We start from the raw sequence: 24,675 nt of genomic DNA on the forward strand, positions 1-24,675 counted from the left end.
ACCATCGTCAAAGGCAATTAAATGTCTGTAACCAACGCCAAAATGATTGTCAGAAAGGTCAGGCAATTCTAGTTTGAGTTTTGTTTTGCACCTTCTGATTTTGCCTTTGTTACAACCATCACAGTATTTTTTTGGCAATTATGCGGTTTAAACGTAAGGTCTGAAACCCTCTTGCTGCCGGAGGGGCACATTTTCTGGCAGCAAGAGGGTGAATGACATATATCTTTGCACCATGACATTCGGCTTTTTGATTAGCAGTTGCAGTTGCAGACGTTAACAAAACTCGCAAATGACGTTGCGGAATTAAAATCTGTTGAATTGGCGTTGTCACTATACGTATTTATCTTGTTATTGATGGTCATTAATCTCGTCTGTCTGCATAGCTCTTGGATGTATAGTGTGACGAGTTTCTGATTACACATTTTATTTTCTGATTTTGGTATGTTCACGTTTTCTTGTCTGCAATATTCTCTAAACTGATTCATTTTGAGCTCACCTGGCCCAAAGGTCCAAGTGAGCTTTTCCCATCACTTTGCTTCCGTTGTCCTGCGTCTGTCGTCGTTATCTTTTACAAAATTCTTTTTCTCTGAAACAAATGTGCCAAATTAAAACAAACTTGGCCACACTCATCATTGAGGTATCTTGTTTAAGAAATCTGTCCGGTGATCCGGCCTACCAACCAAGATGGCCTCCATGTCTAAATATAGAACATAGGGGTAAAATGCAGTTTTTGGCTTATAACTCAAAAACCAAAGCATTTAGAGCAAATCTGACCAAGTAAAATTGTTTATCAGGTCAAGATCTATCTGCCCTGAAATTTTCAGATGAATCTGACAACCTGTTGTTGGGATGCTGCCCCTGAATTGGTAATTTGGAGGAAATTTTGCTGTTTTTGGTTACTAGAATAATATTATAGATAGAGATAAAATGTAAACAGCAATAATGTTTAATAAAGTACACGAAAGATCTACAAATAAGTCAACACGACCAAAATGGTCAGTTGACCCCTTTAGGAGTTATTGCCCTTTATAGTAAATTTTTAACCATTTTTCGTAAATCTTAGTTGCCTTTTTAAAAAAAATCTTCTCCCCTGAAATTACTGGGCCAAATTAATCAAAACTTGGCCACAATCATCTTTGGGGTATCTAGTTTAAAAAATGTGTCCAAAGCATTTAGAGCAAATCTGTCAAAAGGTTAATTTGTTAATTAGGTCAAGATCTATCTGCCCTGAAATTTTCAGATGAATCAGACAACTGGTTGTAGGGTTGCTGCCCCTGAATTGGTAATTTTAAGGAAATTTTGCTGTTTTTGGTTATTATCTTGAATAATGTTATAGATAGAGATAAACTGTAAACAGCAATTATGTTCAGCAAAGTAAGATTTACAAATATGTCAACATGACCAAAATGGTCAGATGACCCCTTTAGGAGTCAATGCCCTTTATAGTCAATTTTTAAGAATTTTCATAAAATTTGTAAATTTTTACTAATATTTTCCACTGAAACTACTGGGCCAAGTTCTATTTAGATAGAGATAACTGTAAGCAGCAAGAATGTTTAGTTAAATAAAATGTAAAAACACATCACTATCACCAAAACACAATTTCCTTTGTTTAATATTCACATACATGACATAGACCAAGGTAAGCGACACAGGCTCTTTAGAGACTCTAGTTGTTCTCAATCTTGGCAATATGGAGATGAGACAATTGTAAACTGAAGTGTGGGTATTTATAGACAGACTTATCTCACGAAGAAAAAAAAAGTTATGGGTTTCAAATGTCGATTTAAGAAATTCATGCGACTAATCAATCCAGTGTTTAAATAACCATAGGTAAGTCAGATGTTGATTTTTTTCTAACCAGAAGGGAGTATTGTAAGCATGATTTGGTTTTAAAAATTCAACACAATGAGTGTTGCGTTTTTAAAGTCCGTCAATATATTTTAGAGTTCTTTCCATCATGTTCCATGTTAAATTCACAATTTGATGTACAAAATTCAATCATCATTTCTAGGTCCTGGATTTAGTTCATATTTACAACATATAACATAATCAGATTATTTGAATTACCCCTCTTAGTTTAATTATATACTTTACAGTTGGATTATCGTTACTAAACAATTGATTTTTTTTTATATATAGTTAAACTTAAACTTAAACTGTTAAAATAATATGATATGTTAACAGGTTTTGCGTGTTCACAAAAAGATTATTGTCCTTGTCAAAACTCTGGCAATTGTCAGGAATGCTCTTCGAAACGGGACACACCTGTGCGGTGTCAGTGCAAACCAGGTGTGTAACACTTTTTAAGTTATTCAAAGTCTTGTAAATAGATATATTGTAATTAGTTATAAATCTGCACATGTGCCGTGTAAGTGTAAACCAGGTGTTTCGAACTTTTTTAATAAGCCAATATCTTGTCAAGAAAATGTATGACCCAATTCCGCATTGAATGATAGATTATGACACAAACAATAAATACCCAAATGTATATCTTTTGTCTGTAAAAAAAACCTTCACAATGCATTGTTCTTCTGTATCGTTATTTTGATAATTAATTTTTTATGTATCCTTATTCAACGTAGGAACGAGTGGTTTCTACTGCACAAAGATAGCTGTAAGTATGCACATTGTAATATTTATCTGATTTTACTAAATATGGATTCATATGTATGATCGATGACCTTTTAAATCACAAAAAAGTCTATAAGAAATATAAAATTACAACAAACTACAGAATATTGCATCATTATGTGTAGGATTGCGCTGAAATGCTGCGAATGCCAGAATACAAGTTTTGTACAGCAGATATTTTAATGAACAGTGTAGTGAGTCCATTCTTTTGGAATATGTTGCACTTGAAGTCTTTACATTCCATAGCAGATTATACTCATGCGTCTTTATAATTATGAAAAGAGTTATATTGACACTAAAAACTATAGGCTTCAAAGAGAAACATGTCAAATTAATTTGTAAGCATAAAATGAATATTCAAAAGAATTAAGTTGTACCAATGGTGTATAACAGTAGACAGTTTCATATATCTATCTCTGCAGTAGGATACATTACTGGGTGACCAATTACTAGATATCATACTGTGAAATGTATATTTAAATTGTTCTTAACTGATATATCCTTATTTTCCTACACTAGTATTTGATTTAAAGAGACACCACTTATGACGGTGACTTGGATCGATAGTTGTCTCATTGGCACTTATACCACATATTCTTATTTATGTTTGTAACGACAAAACATGTTACAATAAAAAACATGAAAAGCTATAACAACAACTTTTGTGTGTGCAGGCTTTCGTACTTGTGACAATATAAAGCCAATAAAACCATTGTTTTTTCAAAGATAAGGTTCCAAGGTCCTACACAAGCATTTATAGATGTAAGTTCAACTCATTTTCTTTTGCATTGTATGCATACAATTTTTATGCATATGCTTCAAGTGACTTTAAGTAAAGATTGTGTCATAAATGTGTTACTTATCCATACATTTCGTTTGTTAAGGGAAGACTATGCACGCAATGTATCATACATTTTGTTTGTTTAGAAAAGACTATGTACACAATGTAAAGACATAAGAGAATTAGAAAACTGCAGGAACTCTAATAATCCAGAATGTTTTCTTCAACTTAAAAATGATAAAACATCCATTTGCAATTGGACAGGTAAGTCGTAAAATTAAAACTTTGTTATAACAATGATCATGCAAATACTTATTGTGATACTGTTGGACAAAATGATGATAGGGTGTATCTTTTAAACGTAAATCATTCTACTTTCTTTGATATGGGTTGCTGCTCACAAGGATTTCCGAAGTTATTTTACCAAAACTGGTGTAGTTAAAATCAACCTTCCGTAAATTTTAATGACGCCATCACGAATTGGCTGGCCGTAATGGAATATCCGTCTTAGAGATGATAGCGAACTTGTTCTTATGTTCTAACTATAATCCCGTCCCTTTTTGCTTGAATGTGATCTACAGATTAGACTAATTACCGGGTGTGTTATAACATAAGCAAGACGACGGGTGCCACATATGTAGCAAGACCTGCTTATTTATCCGTCAGGTACCTGATATTACTCCCAGTTTTCTGTAGGGTATATGTTGTTCATCATCAAGTGATCTATGTTGTGTTCTGTCTACTATTGTTTGTCTGTTGTCTTTCTTTTAAATAGCGACGTATGACTCTTTTGTACCTTTCATCATATACATGATAGGGATGCTCGAAACCTAGTCTCGATACCACATATTGTTTTTATAAAGTGTAACACAAGCGAATTGAAACTTTGACTATTATACTTTTCTGAACGATATCTTGTTCATCACACGTACTCGTAGCAAGAGTACATGTCCTTTCAGTTGTAATGTAGTTTTAGTTTGTATCTAAAATCGTGTTTTTCCTATCAGTTTAACATTTCTATTCTTAATCGGGTAAAACGAAGAAGGTGTATTGTGAATGCTTTTAATGAACTATAAATGTAATCAACCTACATATACCCTACAACAAATCTGATTTTTTTATTGAGCATCATGGAAGAGACATATGTTGTCGAATTGCTTTTCTACTGCAGGAAAAATTTCACTGTTAATGTCCTTAATACCAATAGGTTGAAACCTCTGCTGACGGACTGGTCGTTCCCGAGGGTATCACCATCTAGGTACACAGTTTTAAATGTAAACAATATTTTATTATGAAAAATACAAAAATATAAAAAAAGGGATTTTGTTTTGTTGAAATTCGCTCTAACCAAATTTTGTAATGATGTTACATTACGAAATACATCTTGCTCTTGCAAAGATGATTCATTGTCGGCTGTGGGTATACTTTTATACATTAATGATATTATAACATTTTGTTTTGCGGGGATAGAAAGATGCATATCTTAATTTATTTTTAACTATTGTAAAATTAAATTCTTTCATTTCACAGCAATAAATCAAACTATCTTATAAGCTTGAATTTTGTAAGATCAATATTTAATTTTGTTAGATGGGTTGATTAACACCAGTCAAAAGTAAATTTGAAGGTCAAGACTAGTCGAGACAGACAGTTCAATTCTGATTGAGACTGTGTTGAGACTAGTCGAGACAGGTCGAGACTAGTCAAGACAGGTCAAGCTTTGGTTAAGACCATTTCAGACTACACAAAGATCATGAAGTACTAAATCAGACTTATTAAGTACAGTCGAGACCTTGTCGAGTACACTTAAGTACAGTTAAGTACAGTAGAGACAATGTCGAGACTAGTCAATTCTGGTCTATTCTGACTCTGAACAGTTTGTAGTGCATCACGAGTCTGTTCACCGTTATGAAATATCTGTGATATAGATGATATAGGATATGTTCCCTACGACGTTACTACAATCCCGTTACATCTTCACAATTGCGACCTTCCGAAATAGATTTTTTACCTTTATTTGTTACATTTTTACCGTTAGTTTTGTTCTCGCATCATTATCAATATTATTCAATTTGACGCGACTGTCGTACAAGTAAGAGGTAAAGCGCTTTAAAACCAGGTTCAATCCACCATTTTCTACCTTTGAAAATGCCTGTACCAAACCAGGAATATGACTCAGTTGTTGTCCTTTCATTTTTTATGTGTTTTGTCATTGAATTGCATTTGTTTATACATGTTATAGGGACTTTCCTATTGAAATTTTCTCAGAGTACGTACTTTGGTGATTTTACTTTTTTTATACAAATTGTTTTTTTTTTTATATTTCAGTATCATTTATCGTTATTTTACTTACATAATATCATGCGTATTTCTTAATACGAACAGAACTACATGTAGTTAATTTATTCAATTTCGTGTTTCATTATTTTCTGGGAATGAACCCCAAACTTCATAAAATTGTGTATGTTTAACTTACATTAGCATGCGTTTTTTCGTCTCTCATAAAGTTTTCAATCAAATTTCTTAAATTACATGACTTCAATTACTATTGCATTCTGTTTGCTGGGCATTATCAATTATGAATGGATTCGACAATTTCCTGTAAAAAAATTGATCACTGCATTTAATATTTTAACCACTGCATAAAATGTTCCGACAACTGCAAATATGTTGTTACAACTGAATATAATGTTGTGACAACTGCATATAATGTTGTGACAACTGCATACAATGTTGTGAAAACTGCCTATAATGTTGTGACTACTGCATATAATGACGTCCCGACTGCATACTATAAGGTTGTGTGACCATTGCATATAAAGTTGTGACTATATACCTCATCGGCCATCCCCGCTGACTCGGTCGCTTGACGTTTGACGCAAACATCAATCATTTTTCCATTGTGGCGTCAGATATTTTGTTTTATGACGGCAAAATTTTACGATAGCTGTAGGAAATACAGTGATGGCGGACAAATAGCGATAAGGTATACTGCATACAATGCTGTGACCACTGCATTTAATATAGAATCATGAAGAAGAGAAAAAATAAAATATTTATCTCTCTCCAAAAAAAATTGAATATATTTTCTGTATTGGGAAAGCGATGAACATCCAAAGACAGGTAGTTTAAACTAGTGTTTACTTAAGCTTCCATCCTGTTTCTTATTATTTAATTTCTACTTTGACTTTCAACAATAATGTGGATCTCAGTGTCTTGTTTTACTTATTTTGATTTATAAATTAGTCACTTACAGACCATTTCATTAGTTTGTTTTACCTGTATATGTCTGTTCTAAGCCAGGAATATGACATTGAATTGATGTGTTTGAGCTTTTAATTTTACGATTTGTGAACGGACATAGTGTTTTGATGTTTATCTTAGAGTTTAATATTTTTGATATTTTTTTTTTCAAAGAAAACATTAGACTAGACAACCAGAAAAACAGACTTATTTTCAATAATACTTATAAAGTCTATATTTCTATTTATTTGTGGGCTGCGGCCATAATGGGTACATCCAAGTCGAAGTCTAACTTTTGTATAAATTCCGTCAGTTATCACAAATGAAAAGGGGAAGTCAACAAATATATCTATTGTATATTCTAGTAAGCGGGTGGCTTGGTTTGCCTTCATCACACCAATCAGTGACACAACAAAAACAAAAAACAGTTGGAAGGCATAAAAAACAAATCAACGTTCAATATATGATTTTTTTTACCTGTAATAGATAACCCTTGGTGCTTCGAATGATTTTAACGTCAACATTTATCTTACAACAATTTCCTGACAGGTTTAAACAATTGTAACGGATCTTAACGTTTTAACAGACACCAAATTTCATCCTAACCTGAAACCGTGTATTGTTTTGAAAAATATAGTTAGACACCGATTATTTCGATAATTTTCTGTATTTTTCAGAAACAATGACTGATTTTCCGGAATGTGGAGATTCAATTTCTACAATGAAAGGTACTTAAGTTCTTATTGATTCCAAACGATATGTATACACTTGTCGGATTTTAAGTTATTTGAGTACGATTTACTCGTTATTTGTATTGCCATTTTTTTAAAACCTTATACTCATGTGATAACTCATCTAAATATATCGGGCACTGTAACATGACAAATGACAAATGAAACTGACGTTATGATATTTAAATGTCAAAACAATTGTTACTCACTTTGTCATTGCTAGTAGATCTTATCCCCAACCCCTAAGTCACATCTAAGTTTCAACGTATTGGTGAACGAATCTGAAGTCAAAACTTTTAACTGGTCCCAAATCCCTGAATTTAAGTGGTTAAAACAAATCAGACTCATCTGAACGAAAACCGTTGAGATAAAGACACTGTCTCACCTGTGTATGTACATGTATATTCCTCAATCTTAAAAAAAACGTCTTAAATTTTACAACATCAAATTTAATATAAAAAAAATCCGTATTTCATGCTAGTACCAAAGTTCTGGCCTCAAAGGCATAAAACTTTGCTCAGTGTTCGGAGCACAAAAATCATGCTCGAAACATGAAATCCAGCAATTTGATTGGTTGATTTTCGAGTCTGAGTACAAAAATCATGCTCAAAAGTTTTATGACCGTATATCCTGGTTACTGAGCTGGTAATAACCTCGCAGACTAAAAGTCTACATGCAGAGACAGTGTCTTGGTGGCAGTAATAACATCAACGGTACCAATTTATCTGCACTGAATGCGAATTTCGACAATGAATGTCTTTTCAATTGTGCTAGAGGTCAAATTATTTTAAAACCAAAAGCTCATTAAAAAGATGAAGAGTTTTTTCCCCAAAAGATCAAAACAGTATAGCAAAAGCTGGGCAAGGAATTGGAAGTTTGTTTTGGGAAAATATGATATTTGCTTATGCTCCGCTTATCATGAGGCAGTAAGATCAACGATTGGTCGGCTCCGAGTCACAATAATGTCTTTGGGTTGTTTTACATATAACTTGCAGACAGTTAAATTGTGAACTAAAACATTAAACTTCTGGTTCAGGGTATCGGTCTAGTACATAGTTATAGACGGTCTCGCAATGACAAATGTAAAACTATTTAATTTAGAAAACGAACGGCCTCAATTATGAAAAAAAAACAAGATAAAAAATATAAATACAACAACAAACGACAGCACTCTTAACTTCGGACAGGCCCATGCAGAGTGTGGTATACATTTTTTTTGTAGTTACGCCTATTTGTTAGTCCAACAGTACTTTTATTTGTGTAATTTTTTTTTTGCTTGTGTTTCATTTTATATATTTCCATCTATCCTTATTTCAGGACCACCAGAATCATTAGTTGAGTATCGTATGTTTAACCATAGATATATTTTTATTTACTGTGTTTACCCTTTAGTTGATATCAAAATATCGTATAATTTGGAAAACAAATCCAGAACTGGTGTCTACGGTTACTCCAAAATGGACGTGAACAAGCTGTTGGCATCGTCAGAGCTAGGATGACGCACGCTGACGTCGCAAATCATTTTCATGTGACAAGAATAACAATAAATATATTTATATTTCGAAAAAAACCTTCACCGAATTTTAAATTGAAGGAAAGTTAACAACATAGGAATATAAACGCTATACAAATTTCTTTTTTAAAATTTTTATGTTAACATGTTTCTTAGCTTTGAACAAATTAACTTCCAACACAATATATGGGTGTTCTATATTTAGCACATTAAAAACTATGGAACCGCTTACCTAAAAATAAAAATTCCGTTGTTTTTTTACTTTCGTTCAAGAAAAACATCACGATAAATGCACGAGTAACTTTCCTCTTTTTTATAATAATGTAATACACACTTAAAAATATAATTTAAATGAGAACGCTATCAACAGATGATAAGTGGAACGAGTCACTCAATTATCTCAAAGATCTCCACACCTTAATTACTTGTGACCATACCGCCAATTATTGTCAAAATGACGAAAGTAGTAGAAAGAGAAAGGAGAGGTTAACATTTCGGGAGATTTCATCTTAGTAGAGTTCTTGTCGATTATGTCGTTCCTTGATGTGTTTCATGATACAAGCTGATTATTTTTTTTATAAAACATATCTTATTAACAATCGCCTCCCAGTCAACAGACTAACAGTGGGCCAACGTTGGCAAATGGTCGGCCCGTTGGTCGACCGTTGGTGTTGGCTTCACAACATTGGCCCAACGTTGGCAAATTGTCGGAACATTGGTCGCAAGTTTATGTTGGCTGCACACCATTGGCCCAACGTTGGTCTGTTGTTGTAAATTCATATTATTATCTCATGTTGGTTATAAATAATCGGGCAAATGTTGGCATTATGTTAGTAGCAACATAGGGCCGATATGAAATTTTGTTGATAGAATTGATTATAAAATATTTTACGCTTTATTTCTCTTGGGAGGCGGATAATTTCGATTGCAGCAGACTTTATGAAAAGTTAATGTTATACCGAAAGTGTTTACCAACTGAAATTACATTTACAACTCTATGTTGGGCCAATGCTGGGCCAACGTTGATCATATATTATACTCTATATATAAGTCAGGTAAAATTTTTACTGGAATATCATTACTGTAATAAAAAAATGCATATCGTATTACCAATATTATTTCAACTGATCGGGCGGATCTAGGTTTTAATTTGCATAAGGACAGTCTATTTGAAGATGTGTGTGATAAGGATGATTGCAGTTATAATTATTACTGATTTCTAATCACCTATCAGTGTCATGAAAGGAATTTACAAAAGAATTACTGTACACTTCATTGATGAGTTTATCCTAATACACCTATCTATAGATGGACTGGTTTATTGTGAGCGAACCGGTTAAACTCCGCCCAGTCAAGTGAAATAAATTGAATAAACATAGATTGCCTGGTTAAAAATTAAAATTTATTGCAATCATTTTTTATAATAACTTTATTCATTAAACTTTGTGAAACAAAATAATAGCAATTATATGCAGAGTGATATTTGATACAACCAGTCTGTTAATCAAGCTCATTCTGATAAGGTTGACCATATGTTCGACAAATTTCAAAGATAGTTGCTATGGTAATTAAGTTTATAGGAAATAGGAAATCTGAATGTAATGGGATGGTCACTTTTGTGATAATTTCCTGTTGTGTATTTGTAAGAAAGCAGTGATAAGAAGAAACAAAAAGAGAAAATCATGATATCTGAGATTCAAAGAGAAAGATAGTAACATGTAAGTTGTAACTTTAAGAAATCTGATATATATATACGATTCAGAATGACAAATACAATATGATTTTTTTAATCTGAGGGATGTTGTTAAATATCAAAACATATATTAATGTCTATCATTTTATAATGGTGATCTTGAAGTTTATACGTTTCGGGCGAAATATTTTCTAGATTTTAAATCATTTTAACCTATTAATTATCATGAAATATTTGCCGCTGAACATTAGTATCTTCAAACAAATAGTTAATTACCAATATTTTAATATTTTTTTCTAAAATCTATAACGACAAAATGTATGATCATTACTAAAGTTAATGGAATAAAATTGTCTTAAGATGTACCTTATTCCGTAATGTTTCAAAAATGTGATATAATGATTTCTACTTCATTAATATATAAATGAATTTGTTAGTTTTATTGTATTTCTAAATCGCATGCAAACAGATACGATATATTTGTGAAACCTGACCATATATACACACTTGCATGTGTAACAGTGTTTTATATATCAAATATATAACTGTTCATTAATACACATCTAAATTATTCTGTATATATGTCATAGGGTGAAACTTTGCATATTTAATTCTTATCTCAGATCTGTATTTAATTGCCCATTTTAATTTCCTATGGTCATGTGTATTAAGTATTTGTAGTTTTATTGTTTTCATGAACTTTAGCAGACTGTCTGATTGACCGTTAAATTTAATGTATGATGCAGCTGTGTTTTAACTGTATTCATTTCTAATTAGAAGCGTATAATTTATGTCTCTGTTTGTTTATATTCTGTCCCTATAGTTGTGTGGTCTGGGAATGAATGACGATTTTATGTGTGAGAAAGTCATGAAAGTAGCAACGGCCTTTGCGATGATAAAAGTGATTGAATGGAAAGTTTGGGGAGGATTGAAGTAAGTTAGTGCAAGAGAATGGACGTGTCTCTGGATTAACAATGTAAATTAATTGAACTGTATATTTTGAACTGTTGATAATAAATTTGTATATATCTGAACACAGTCTTAAAAGCCAGTGCCTTAGAACAGCTCCGTGACATTATGGTGGCCAGCGGCGGGATTTATTGATTTATTTATTTTGGATTTATTTTGGATTTTAATTTAACATTTTGGACTTAACTTTTTACTCTTCAAAATGCTACCTAAAGGAGGAAAAAGTATATCGGAAGAGATTGCAACAATAACAATAAACTTGAAGCTAGCCTGCTTCCTTAGCGAAAGGGAAGGCAGAAGAAATATATGGCATGTGGATTATCCTATGTACATGTATGTGAAAATAGAACTTTCAGAAATTCGTCTATCGCCACGTCTGTTCTGAAGTATGTGGAATTTACTACTGAATAAGGAATTTCGGAAATTCGTCTGTCGCGACGTCTGTTCAGAATGAAGCTTATGTCAGATATCGTAAAGGGAAAAGGAATGAATCCTGTTGTGGAAATACAAAATTCGGAAATTCGTCTGTCGCGACGTCTGTTCTGAATGGAGGTTATTTCAGATGATGGAAAAGTAAATGTGGAAATAGAAATGTTGGAAATTCGTCTGTTGCGACGTCTGTTCTAAATGATGTGAAAATTAGTACTGAAAATTCTTGTCTCGCCAAGATTATTTCAGATGTTCTAATACAAAATGGTATTACATATATTATTCAAATCCGAAGTTTTTGTGTCGCCAAAATCAGAAGATGATGAGTAAATGTGAAAAGTGTCCGAAATGTTAGTTGATATGGAATCAACAGTCAGTGTTTTGGAAAATAAGTGTGATTTTGTGTATAATGTTTATGTAGCTAGAAATTGTTTGTATCCGTGTATTATTTGTCAGGATTAGATATTCTGTGTGATTTTTCATGCACGTACATGTAGATTTAGGAAAATTTATTATGTTAATGATAATGTTTGCCGTATTAAAGTTGTTTGGCGTCATGGGGCTCCAAGACAGTTAAAAACTTTCGATCAAGCCTTTTGAAAGAAATATGTAAACTTAAAGAACAGCATACCATCCTGAGAATGGTGGTTTAGTGGAACGTTTTAATGGAACATTAACCGCAATGTTACCGATGTATATTAGTGGACACTAGCATGATTGGAACAAGTTTATTCCTTTTGGATTGATCGCTTATTTCGTTGTACGAAAGTATTCAAGGAATCCGTTTTTCTTAATGCATGGCCGTGATCCCGTACTACCAGTAGATGCAGTGATGTGTCCGCATATTACAAACTGTAAAGGTACATGTTAATCGTATCAAACAATTTGTTGATCCTGATGACAGGCCCATTACAGATGAAGGAGATATTGGTCAGAACATTGATCCGACAATAAAATGGTGAAAATTTTAGATATAATTCGATCGCGAAATGAGTCTAAGAGATTAGAGAACATTATTTTGACAGACCCAATTAAAGATTTTGCCATTATAAATGACTTTCATATGTTGAGAACAATGTATATAGAGACGTTGACTTTGTTTAAATATGTTAAAAAAAATAATAGTTAAAAAAAAAATATAATAATATTGTGTATGTATATACTTATACCATGTATGAATAAGAGTGTGTTTGTGTGTCGGGACGCCACAGTTAATTGGGGAGGTATGTCATAGGGTGAAACTTTGCATATTTAATTCTTATCTCAGATCTGTATTTAATTGCCCATTTTAATTTCCTATGGTCATGTGTATTAAGTATTTGTAGTTTTATTGTTTTCATGAACTTTAGCAGACTGTCTGATTGACCGTTAAATTTAATGTATGATGCAGCTGTGTTTTAACTGTAATCATTTCTAATTAGAAGAGTATAATTTATGTCTCTGTTTGTTTATATTCTGTCCCTATAGTTGTGTGGTCTGGGAATGAATGACGATTTTATGTGTGAGAAAGTCATGAAAGTAGCAACGGCCTTTGCGATGATAAAAGTGATTGAATGGAAAGTTTGGGGAGGATTGAAGTAAGTTAGTGTAAGAGAATGGACGTGTCTCTGGATTAACAATGTAAATTAATTGAACTGTATATTTTGAACTGTTGATAATAAATTTGTATATATCTGAACACAGTGTTAAAAGCCAGTGCCTTAGAACAGCTCCGTGACATTAATCATGTATATTACGAATATATAAAGTATGATAATGAATTCTGAAATAATAATAATAATAAGGGTTTGTTATACCCACAAATCCTTTTAATACTAATGAATTTCTGACCATTAGACAAATAACCAATATTAACAAAAAAAATGGTTATTTAAGATTTTATTTTGTATTAAATAGTGTTTAAAATATTTAGAATATACATTAATTTATATTACATATCTAGAAGGGAGATTACGCACGCATGCATTAGGCAAATACACAATTCAAGTTTACTTATAACTTTATTACAGAGTCGGTTAGAAAAAAAACATATTTGTGAAGAGTCTTCGGATAAGGAGATAGATGATGCAGCTAAAGATTGGCTACGCTTAAGCCTTGACAGAGAAGGTGGCAAGAAACAGGGAAGGGAAAACAGAATAACATATATAAATAATAATGACACTGTTGAAGTTCAAATTGAGGAGGACACTACTCGTGGTGACGACAAATTATATCAAATTTAAAATAAATAAAGTTTCATCTTCTGAATTATTTAATTTTCATTCTGGATCTGGAACCAATACAATGTACAACTAAAATTACATCTCCGAAAAAAATATTTGTATGATTGCCTAACCATAAGCCATACGTCATTTGTTCTGTTTAAGGAATAAATTAAATTGATATGAAAAAAGAAGATGAGGTATGATTGCTAATGAGACAACTCTTTACAAGACACCAAATGACACAGAGTTCATCTGGTCGATCCATCAAACATTGCCAAAGAAGTATCTTAGCGTCACACAATAAATAAAATTAAAAGAGGCAAAGTTCATGAAAAAAACAAGGACAGTAACAACAATGGGTAATACAAAAATACAGAATTGCTACCTTAAATTTTGGCAGTTTGGAACACACAAAAAAATCAAAAGTGCTCTGGAGTATTTATCATTTATCATATCCAGCTCCTCATGCAGCATCCATTGTAATTTGGTTGATACAATAGACCAACGTGTTGCCAACACAAAAATGATAAATATCTACCTTGGACCAACATAGTGCCAACATAAGAAAAGATATTTCTACGTTGGTCCAACGTTGTGCCAACCTGGATTTCGTTTTTCATACAATGGGCCAACGTTGGCCCTATGTATTGCATATAACCGTACAACGTTGGGCCAACATGAAGCCATCATGTTGGGCCAACGAAGGCCCACTTTGCACTTATACGTTGGGCCAACGTTAAAATACAACGATGGGCCAATGCAATGATATACGTTGTGCCAATGTTGGGCCAACATACTCATGTTGTCTGGGCTGTTACATCAACCCTAAGTTGCCCAGGGGAGCAACTAAGGGGCCCCAATTGTTAAAATCTCATTTGCCGGGGGAAAAGCAAATGAGAAAAAAACTCCCACTCTAAATTATTAACATCAACCTTTAAAAATATTATTTAGCCTTGTACAACTGTATATGTACCTACGGGGCGCCGAATGGGACTTTTGTGGTTTTGTACGGACAAAAGTGACTTTTGTTCAACAAAAATGAGTTCAGTTTAACAAAATTTCTATCATACTACAAATTTAAAATTTTGTCATACAAAATTATCTATCAGCGGACAAAATTCATTTTTGTTACACAGACTTGACTTTTGTTACCTAATTTGAAAATTGGGCGACAAAAGTCAATTTTGTATTCAAATTAGTTAAGTTTGGATTCTGTGAACTAATTTGAATACAAAATCGAATTTTGTTACACAAAATTGATTTTTGTGAGTCAAATTGACTTTTGTGATACACAATTAACTTTTGTGAGACAAAATTTACTTTTGTGAGACAAAATTGACAAATGTGAGACAAAATTGAATTTTTTCTCAACAAAATTGAAAAAATTGACTTTTGTGAGACAAATAGACCATGTGAGACAAAATTGACCAATGTGAGACAAAATTGACTTTTGTCTCAACAAAATTGACAAAATTGAATTTTGTCGCAACAAAATTGACAAAAATGAATTTTGTCTCACGAAAGTCAACTTTGTCTCATAAAAGTCATTTTTTGGTTACAAAATTGAATTTTGTCTTCACAAAAATGAATTTTGTCGTCACAAAATTGACTTTTGTCTCAACAAAATTGACAAAATTGACTTTTGTCTCAACATAATTGATTTTTGTCTCAACAAAATAGACAAAATTGACTTTTGTCTCAACAAAATTAGCAAAATTGACTTTTGTCTCAACAAAATTGACAAAATTGAATTTTGTCTCACAAAAGTTAATTTTGTCTCACAAAAGTCAATTTTGTCTCACAAAAGTCAATTTTGTCTCACTAAAGTTAATTTTGTCTCACAAAATTGAATCTCATCTCACACAATTGACTTTTGTGATTTAATTTCCATATCAGGTAACAAAAGTCAATTGTGTATGCAAATATGATTATGTTTGCATACCTTTTAGACAAAATTGACTTTTGTCATGACAAATATGAATTTTGTCAACAAAATTGAATTTAGTCATGACAAAAATTAATTGTGTCTACACAAATGAATTTTGCCATCACGAAATTGAAGTTCTCGTAAAACAAGTCTGTAGCACATAGTTTTGTAAGACAAAAATCATTTTGGTATGACAGAATTGAATTTTGTACAGAACCATAAGAGTCCCATTCGGCGCCCCGTAGTACCTGCAATCATTATCGATCTATATATCTTTACCTCTCACCATATATAATTTTTTAAATAAAGTATGTTATGTTCTACCTCGCTATGCTCGTCCGAACATAAATTATTTCTCATTCTATATAAAGAAACAACAAAGACTAATATGGCAGGAGGTACACACCAAACAGTTATAAATAAATTTGGTGTTTTTACTGTCTTCTGATTGGTTAAAATTATTAGTTTTATTTCCAATGTTGTCAATTTTTATGGCGACACCCCCACTCTGACATTGAGTATTCATACGTCAACATGTGTGTATGTTGTTATTATTAATATGGATGATATTCAAAGTTCTTTGCGCCTTATTTTTGATAGAAATTTATTTATAATGAAAGGCAATAATTTATTTTGACTTTATTGAACCATAAAACTAATTTTTGACTCTTCACATTTTACATAATCCGCTTCGCGGATTATTCAATGTGAAGAGTCAAAAATTAGTTTTATGGTTCAATAAATTCAAAATAGATAATAGCCATTCATTAATTAATATAACATTTTCAAAATACATGTATCCCGTGCAATCAAATATTAAAGTCCATACATCATGCGTCATTATATTATCTATATAAGTCATCTCAACCGTGATCATACTAATATCTACAAAAAGAAAATACAAAGAATTAGGATTTATACAAAGCATAATATTACAATCTAAATGTTATAAAGTTGTCGAACAAGTTTGGTGTGTGAAATCTCGATGAAATGAAAAGGGCGCGTAAAACAGTATATAAAGTCCGAAAACCGAATTACTCAGTATTCCGCGACAGAAATAGAAAGAAATCTCAAAACAAAAAGAAATATAATTATGTTCTACCTCGCTATGCTCGTCCGAACATAAATTATTTCTCATTCTATATAAAGAAACAACAAAGACTAATATGGCAGGAGGTACACACCAAACAGTTCGACAAAACAAAGGAAATAAGTGTTGATTAGCATAAATAAAGTACAAAAATGACAATTTACAAATTCAAATTATTGGTAACAGATAACCTGTTATATAAATTTTCTTTTATGTAACCGTCTTTTGAAAGATCTGACTTCCATCGACCGTGTGCTTTTAATAATCTTTCTGGTATTCTATTATGAGCTGCCTGTGTCACACCTCCACTTCTCAAACTATGAAGGCCAAATTTACTTTTAATAAAACCTGCTTGACGCAAAGCATCTAAAAGTAGCTCTCTTGCTCTAGTGTATGATATAGGTTTGTTAATTTTGCATAACGCGTAACTGTTTTTACTTTTTAAGAATGTAATTGCTCTAAATACATATTCGCTGGAAATCACAGAAATATTTGTTAATTTTAAATATCTCTCTAACGTTGTCACTGGACACAAGTCCGTGTTAGTTCTAGCAATACAAATAGTGTTACCCTGTCTATACACATCAGTTTTACTACTTTCTATCATAATTTCAAGATGAGATTTCTGAAAAGTTAAATTTGATGCTTTAATATTTGCAAGCTCGCTGAAACGCATAAAACCGGCGTATCCCAACAGCATCAAACAACATATTCTTAAATTCTTAATGTTATTCAAATCTTCATAATTATCGAAAACTTTTCGTAAAATTTCAGCTGTAATTGGTTCTTTTTTATTAACGGGCTTTGATAAAATTCTGGTTCCTCCTTCTAAAATCAACTGCAAAAAAGCTTCAGAAAACACTGAATTGTACAAGTTAAGCTCATGCTCCCATTTAATTGCGTAATAAGCATTTTGTAAAACTGAAGAAGATACTTCCAACTGAATTAAATATGATAAATAGAGTGCAATGTTAGAAACTGACGATGGTAACGCACATAAGTCATAATTTGTACACCAAATGTTAAATTTTTTAAAAGCGTAATCATAAACTTTTATAGTGTTTTTGCTTTTGCTGGACATAACAATACGGGGTAGTTTATCAGCGAGGTTGCGTAAACAGGGATTTTCAAAAGAATTCAGATCCTTCCAGTGAGAAAAATTAAACCGAACCTGAAAGGAAAAGAAAGCAATTAAAAAAAAAAAGACTTATATTACGCCAAGTATCGTATCTTGTAAGGGTCTCCGTCACGGAATTGACAAATTTCATCACAGTAGAGATAGACCCATCACGGGAAATAAACGAAATCCCATCACGGGAACATAAACAAAATCCCATCACGGGAACTTCAACAAAATCCCATCACAGGAAATAATAAATTCAGTTATAAACACCCATAACAGGTTAAGAATATCAATACCCATCACGGGTTATTACGATGACTAAAATAACTCCCATCATGGGAAAATTAATACTAGTTTATAATTGCCGTCAGCTTCTGAAATCTAACCTCAAGACGAGAATATTAAATGATAATTTCTCAGCAACGAAAATACTGTTGACATCAGAGCCTTTATGAAAAAACTTCTTGGGTTTTGCGTACTCGATTACATCTTTCACGAAGTATTTAAATTTTTGATCATTAAATGACCACAATAAAGGCCAAAAAGGTGACGATGTCCATTTCGGTATGACTAAAGTGCCTTGACCTTTACAGGTAAACAGGTGTGAAATTGACCTACTAATTAATTTTACAGGTGGTACAATCCAACAGTTAAATTCTGACCAATTTTGTGCGAAAGCGTCTACTCCACTGGTCCCGGGGCACCAATAAGGAGAATAGAATTTTTCCAACTTTCGGTTATTGCTGTCTGCAAATAGATCGCACGTGTATGGGCCCCACGCTTTATTAAAATAATTAAAATATAAATCGGATAAAAACCAATCATCGAAGTCAAAAATTTTACTGTAAGTGTCAGCAATTTGATTTTGATTTCTAGGTATCCATTCTACTTCTAGAGAAATGCTGAATTTTAAACAAAAAATAAAAATTTCAATTGCAATATCTTGTTATTCAGAGTTCATGCTTCCTGCCTTTATAATTCTTACTACGTTCTGATTAGTGTAAAGTTTAAATAAACGATTGCTGAAACATTGAACCAAAGAAGATAAAGTAATAAAGACGGCCTTTAATTCTCTATAAGTCGAACTTTTAGATGCTTCTATATTAGACCACATCTTGTGAACTACTTGATGAACTGTCTCTACTATAAAACCAGCACATGCATAACTGCTAGCGTCTGTATACACTATTCTGTCGGGTAGGTATGTTTGTTGGAATAGATTTTTTCTAGGTAAATTATGACAATTATTCAACCAAAAATTTATTTCCTGCTGTGCTTTATATGTTAAAATAATTCTTTCTTCCCAAAAACGAGAAGTAGCAACTAACATCATCATATTTCTACTCATGATCCTACAAATGTTACCTAAACTAGGCATGAAAGAAATAATTTTCCCTGTAATTCTGGCTAACTGTCTTGCTGACAGCGAATTACAGGAAAGCTTATTTATGTCTTTTTTTAAAACGAACAATTTTATCTATAGGAAGATCCAAAGTTGAATTGTGCAAATCCCATTCGAAACCCAGCCAATTTAATTTTTGAGTAGGCTCCCAAACGCTTTTTTCTTGGTTAACGAAAAAACATGCGGATTTAAGATCTAACTGCATGATATTAGATAAAACTTTACAAGATTGTGCATTAGACTCTACTCCCCAACCATCATCAAGGTATAATATACCTCTAAGACCCTGCGAACGCCAATGCTTGACGACAGGACGTAAAACTTTTGAAAACACATGTGCTGCTGTAGATAACCCGAATGGGAGAGCTAAAAATTTAAAGTATTTATTTGTGTTCTGAAATTTCCAGGAAAATCCCAAATATGTCTGATGGTCTTTGTGAACACTCACGTGATGATACCCGCTAGTTAAATCAAATTTAAGCATGTATCCGTCTTTAATTGTGTATTGTAAAGCCTCCGCTACACCCTCAAACTTAAATTTTTCTATAAATAGATTGACGTGCCTTAAATCTAAGATCAACCTTTCTTTACCTGAGGCGTGAACTGATACGGTTAGTGGATTGATAACAAAGGGAATGTGATCTTTGCATTCAATAGCTGCCCCCGTTTCTAAAAGCTTATTAATAGCGCGCTCCACGAATACTGAATGCTTAAAAGCCGAAGTATTATTGCTCAATCTAACTGATGAAGGATTTTTATAAAAAGGTATTAAATAACCGCTAGAAATTACGTTGAGAACAAAATTGTTTGCTTTTAAGATATCTTTCCAAAATGAAAAGTTTTCGTCAAGACTACCAACATAAAATGAGGTTTTTTTAAGTGAATTTTCATATTCATAATCTTGCTCGTGTAAATTATAAAACTGGTACTTAACTGTTTCACTGCTGCTGCTTCTCTGAGGGGTATCTGCCTGCTTTCCTGGGACATTGATAGGCCCAATGGCCTTCCTCATTGCAGTAGAAACAGCGTGTTGCTCCTTTCTTTCCACCAAAGTACTCGCTAGATGAGTAGATACCTTTACCGCCGGCCGTACTCCTGCTCCTAGATGATTCTTCTGAATATATTGAGCTAGGGCGACGAAAAAGGTCAGACGTAGCCTTTTCTTCGACTGGGTTCTTGTAATAAGGGTTTGGTCGGTCGGTTTTTTAGTACTTGTCCTTCCTCTTCAATTTCGCTCTGTATTCTGCCTGCTTTAGCCTAGTAGCCTCTTCTGTTCTTTCGGTTAACGGGTCGTCCATGAACTCTTCAACTACGTCCCAACCATATTTGTCGGCAATGCGGAGTAGCTTGTTCCTTTTCTTTAAAGCTGCTTCTGCTTGCTCCAAGGCTTTATCTGCTGCACCGACGGAACCACGCTCTAGAAAATCTGTCGCTCTGCTAAGTTCGTTTATACGAGCAGTATTGAACTCGTGCTGCCTTCCATTGCCCTCGAATTTAAACTTTGGAGCGATTGATGGTAAACGAGAACTCTTTACCAGGGAACTATTGCCAATCTTTAAGTCAATTTGTGCGAAAAGTTCTTTCTTGTGTCTAACTAAAGCGGTATCTAATTGACGGGAAAACAAAGAAAGGGCGTCTTCAGGTGAAAATCCTACATGATTACCTGGGTCTGTTTGATTTGGCGGTTCACTATCTCGGTTAGTAACATCGCGTGGGTCTTCCTCGTCACTCATGTTGAACTAAGTTGTCGAACAAGTTTGGTGTGTGAAATCTCGATGAAATGAAAAAGGCGCGTAAAACAGTATATAAAGTCTGAAAACCGAATTACTCAGTATTCCGCGACAGAAATAGAAAGAAATCTCAAAACGAAAAGAAATATAATTTTGTATCTTTATTTATTTCTCACAAAAGCTACCTGTATTTATTAAGCAGTTTCAATGTTACCGTACATTAAGTCTTTTGTTATGTAAATTTCAATTACATTTAAATTCTGGTCATGTGATCATTTACCACGTGCAATTTGTTAAAGGGATGTGTTACAGTAGTTCATTCATAAAAAAATGGATTATTTAATGATTTTTGATTTTCAAAAAGATTTTATTTCAAATATGGTGAGTGAATATTTCTTTATGAAATGAACCTGTTGATACAACATGTCTTGTTACAATTAGATGATATACATGTACCTGAATTACATACACAATAGAAATTGCATGTAGGGAGTTGAGAGAAGTGTACATATTATTATTCAAACAGTATTAAAGAGGTCATTGCACTGACATGACCACACAAAATGTATATTTATATACAAAATATGTCACACATAAAAGAAAAGGATTCGGTTTAAAATATTTGAGCAAAAATTGCATATCTTGTTTTATCATATTTAAAATCACCGATTTACTTATCCTTTTATTTTGATATTTTGCGATATTTCTAGTTTTCCAGATAACCTATTTCGTAATTAGAAGTACCGTATATAAAATTTGGGTATAAGATGCATCTGCATTCATGACCCCAAAAATTATACTTGTTTCCGATTTTTGTAATTTTTCGATATTTAATTTTGAACATATGTTCTCAAATATTTCCCGCCAAACGTCTTCCACCAGTTTACCAGTTTTTGTAATTTTTCTTCAGTGTAAATTATATTATGTAGTAACTTCTTTTGAAATTGTTAGTTTTCCTGTTAGCTAAATTCTTATTCAAGGTTTCCCAAATGTATTCCCATGGTAGCTCATTCTCAAAATGTAAATTCCACTTAAACTGGCTTTTTGGAGCTGTTGTATCTAATATCTTTAATGCATATTTTTTTGGCATCAACGACAACTCCATTTTTTATAAATGGACAAGAATTTATTATTTTTATAGGTCTATCAGAGTGACTTTGCATGCTAGAGTTTGTTTTTAAAACGTCAATTTGTTGAGGTGTTAACGTAGATTTAATGCGACGGTTAAAAATATCAAAAGAAGTTTTAAAGGATTTATTGTTTTAGTCCCATATATCTTTTATTTTTTTGATTCCTCTGGAGGCAAAATTTGCATGATATAATGCATGTCCCTTGAACTTAAATTTAAAATTTTCTTCTAAAAGGTCCTCTTTCGTGACCGATGTTTAGATTTTCTGTAAGTCAGACCAGGAAATTAAAAGCTCTTTATAATATTGGGACATTTGTATTTGCCTTAAATATGTAGTGTCCGAACAAGAACATATAAAAAAAATCTGTATCATATTTTTCGTCAAGTGACGTTAACCAGTATTTTCCCACTGCATTCCATTTTTGTGTTTTAGAGTTGTCAATACTGTACATACTATTCACCTGTTTTGATTTAATAAAGTCCCTTAAGTCTATAATTCCTATCCCCCCTATTTCTTTCGGTAAACAGCACACTGTTTTAGCGATTTGGTTTGTTTTCCCATCATATATAAAGAACCATATAATATTATTTATTTGTTTTTCGTATATATCCGGAATACCTCTCATTTCAATTTCGTATCTTATGACAGACAGTACAAAGGATTTAATAATTAAAACTTTTCCCGTAAATGTGAGATCGCTTGATTTCCAAACTTCCATACAGCTTTTTATCTAATTTTTTTTTACTAATTTAATTTGATCTAAGTCCACCCCGTATCCATGTTGTACCCCTAATGCTTTTTCAGGACGCTTAGACCATTTGATTTTGTTAAATTTTGGTTTTTTATTTCGCCACTTGCCTAAATACATGCCAACAGTTTTTTCCATATTCATTTTAGTTCTAATAGGAAGTTTTATATTAGGATTGTTTCTAATTGAAGCTGCAAGTGGTTCTGCTTGCAGGATATATAACATCGGGGCTATTGGGCATCCTTGACGAATTGAACGGGTTATGCTACGAAGCTAGAAGTAAACTCATTCGTATGAATACACGTCTTGGCGTTAATGAAAAGCATTTTTACCCAACTCCGGAATTTTTCCCAAAACCCAAATTTTAGTAAGCGAAAATCGATCCATTCCCATTCCGCCCTATCAAATGCTTTTTGTTGATCCAAAAATAATATTACACCCTCCTCATCTTCTTATTCACAAAAATCTTTAACATCTTGTAGTAATATATTGCCTTGAAAAATATTGCGCCCTTTGCCAAACCCTTTTTGATCGAAATCAATTATTTGCGGTAATCCATTTTTTAATCTTTCCGCGAGTACGTTGGGAGTAATTTTATAGTTCGTGTTCAAGAGCGTTATAGGACGCCAATTGTTTATGTCTTCTCTCTCCCCAGACTTAAACATAAGCGTAATCATACCTCTATATTGAGATTCACAGAGCAAATTGTTGTGAAAGATTTCCTTAATAACCGCCACGAAGTCGTCCTTTATCAAATACCAATATATTTTGTAAAATTCATTTACAATTCCGTCTTCCCCAGGGGATTCATCAGGTTTCAAAATTGTAATGGCCTTACTTATTTCATCCAAAGTTATTTCCATTTGACACATTTTTTTATTTTCTTCGGTTATTTTATGGTCTATATTCTGTAATAGATTTTCTGCCGCCTCCCTATCCCACCCATCGGACGTAACTAATTTTTTTGTAGAAAAATACTGGTTCTTCTAAAATAAATTCTATATCATCTTTATACTTTCTGTCTGCACCTTTTATTCTAGACAATAATTTTTCCGCGCCCCCCTTTTTTCTACATTAAAGAAGTACCCTATAAATTTTTCGCCTGTCTCGTACCAATTATCCTTAGACCTAATTCTGACTGCCTCGACTTTTTTGTCATAATAGTCTTTTATTCTAACTTTTAAATCATTTGATTCGTTTTCATTATTTGTAAGATCGGATCCCGTAATTTTATCCATTTTTTCCCCCCACTCCCTTATTGTTTTTCTGTAACGTTTAATTGCTTTGCCACTTCTATAGTTAGATCTTTGATTTTTATCTTAGTTTCC

Source organism: Mytilus trossulus, chromosome 7, assembly GCF_036588685.1.
Source record: "Mytilus trossulus isolate FHL-02 chromosome 7, PNRI_Mtr1.1.1.hap1, whole genome shotgun sequence".
NCBI classification, from domain to species: domain Eukaryota; kingdom Metazoa; phylum Mollusca; class Bivalvia; order Mytilida; family Mytilidae; genus Mytilus; species Mytilus trossulus.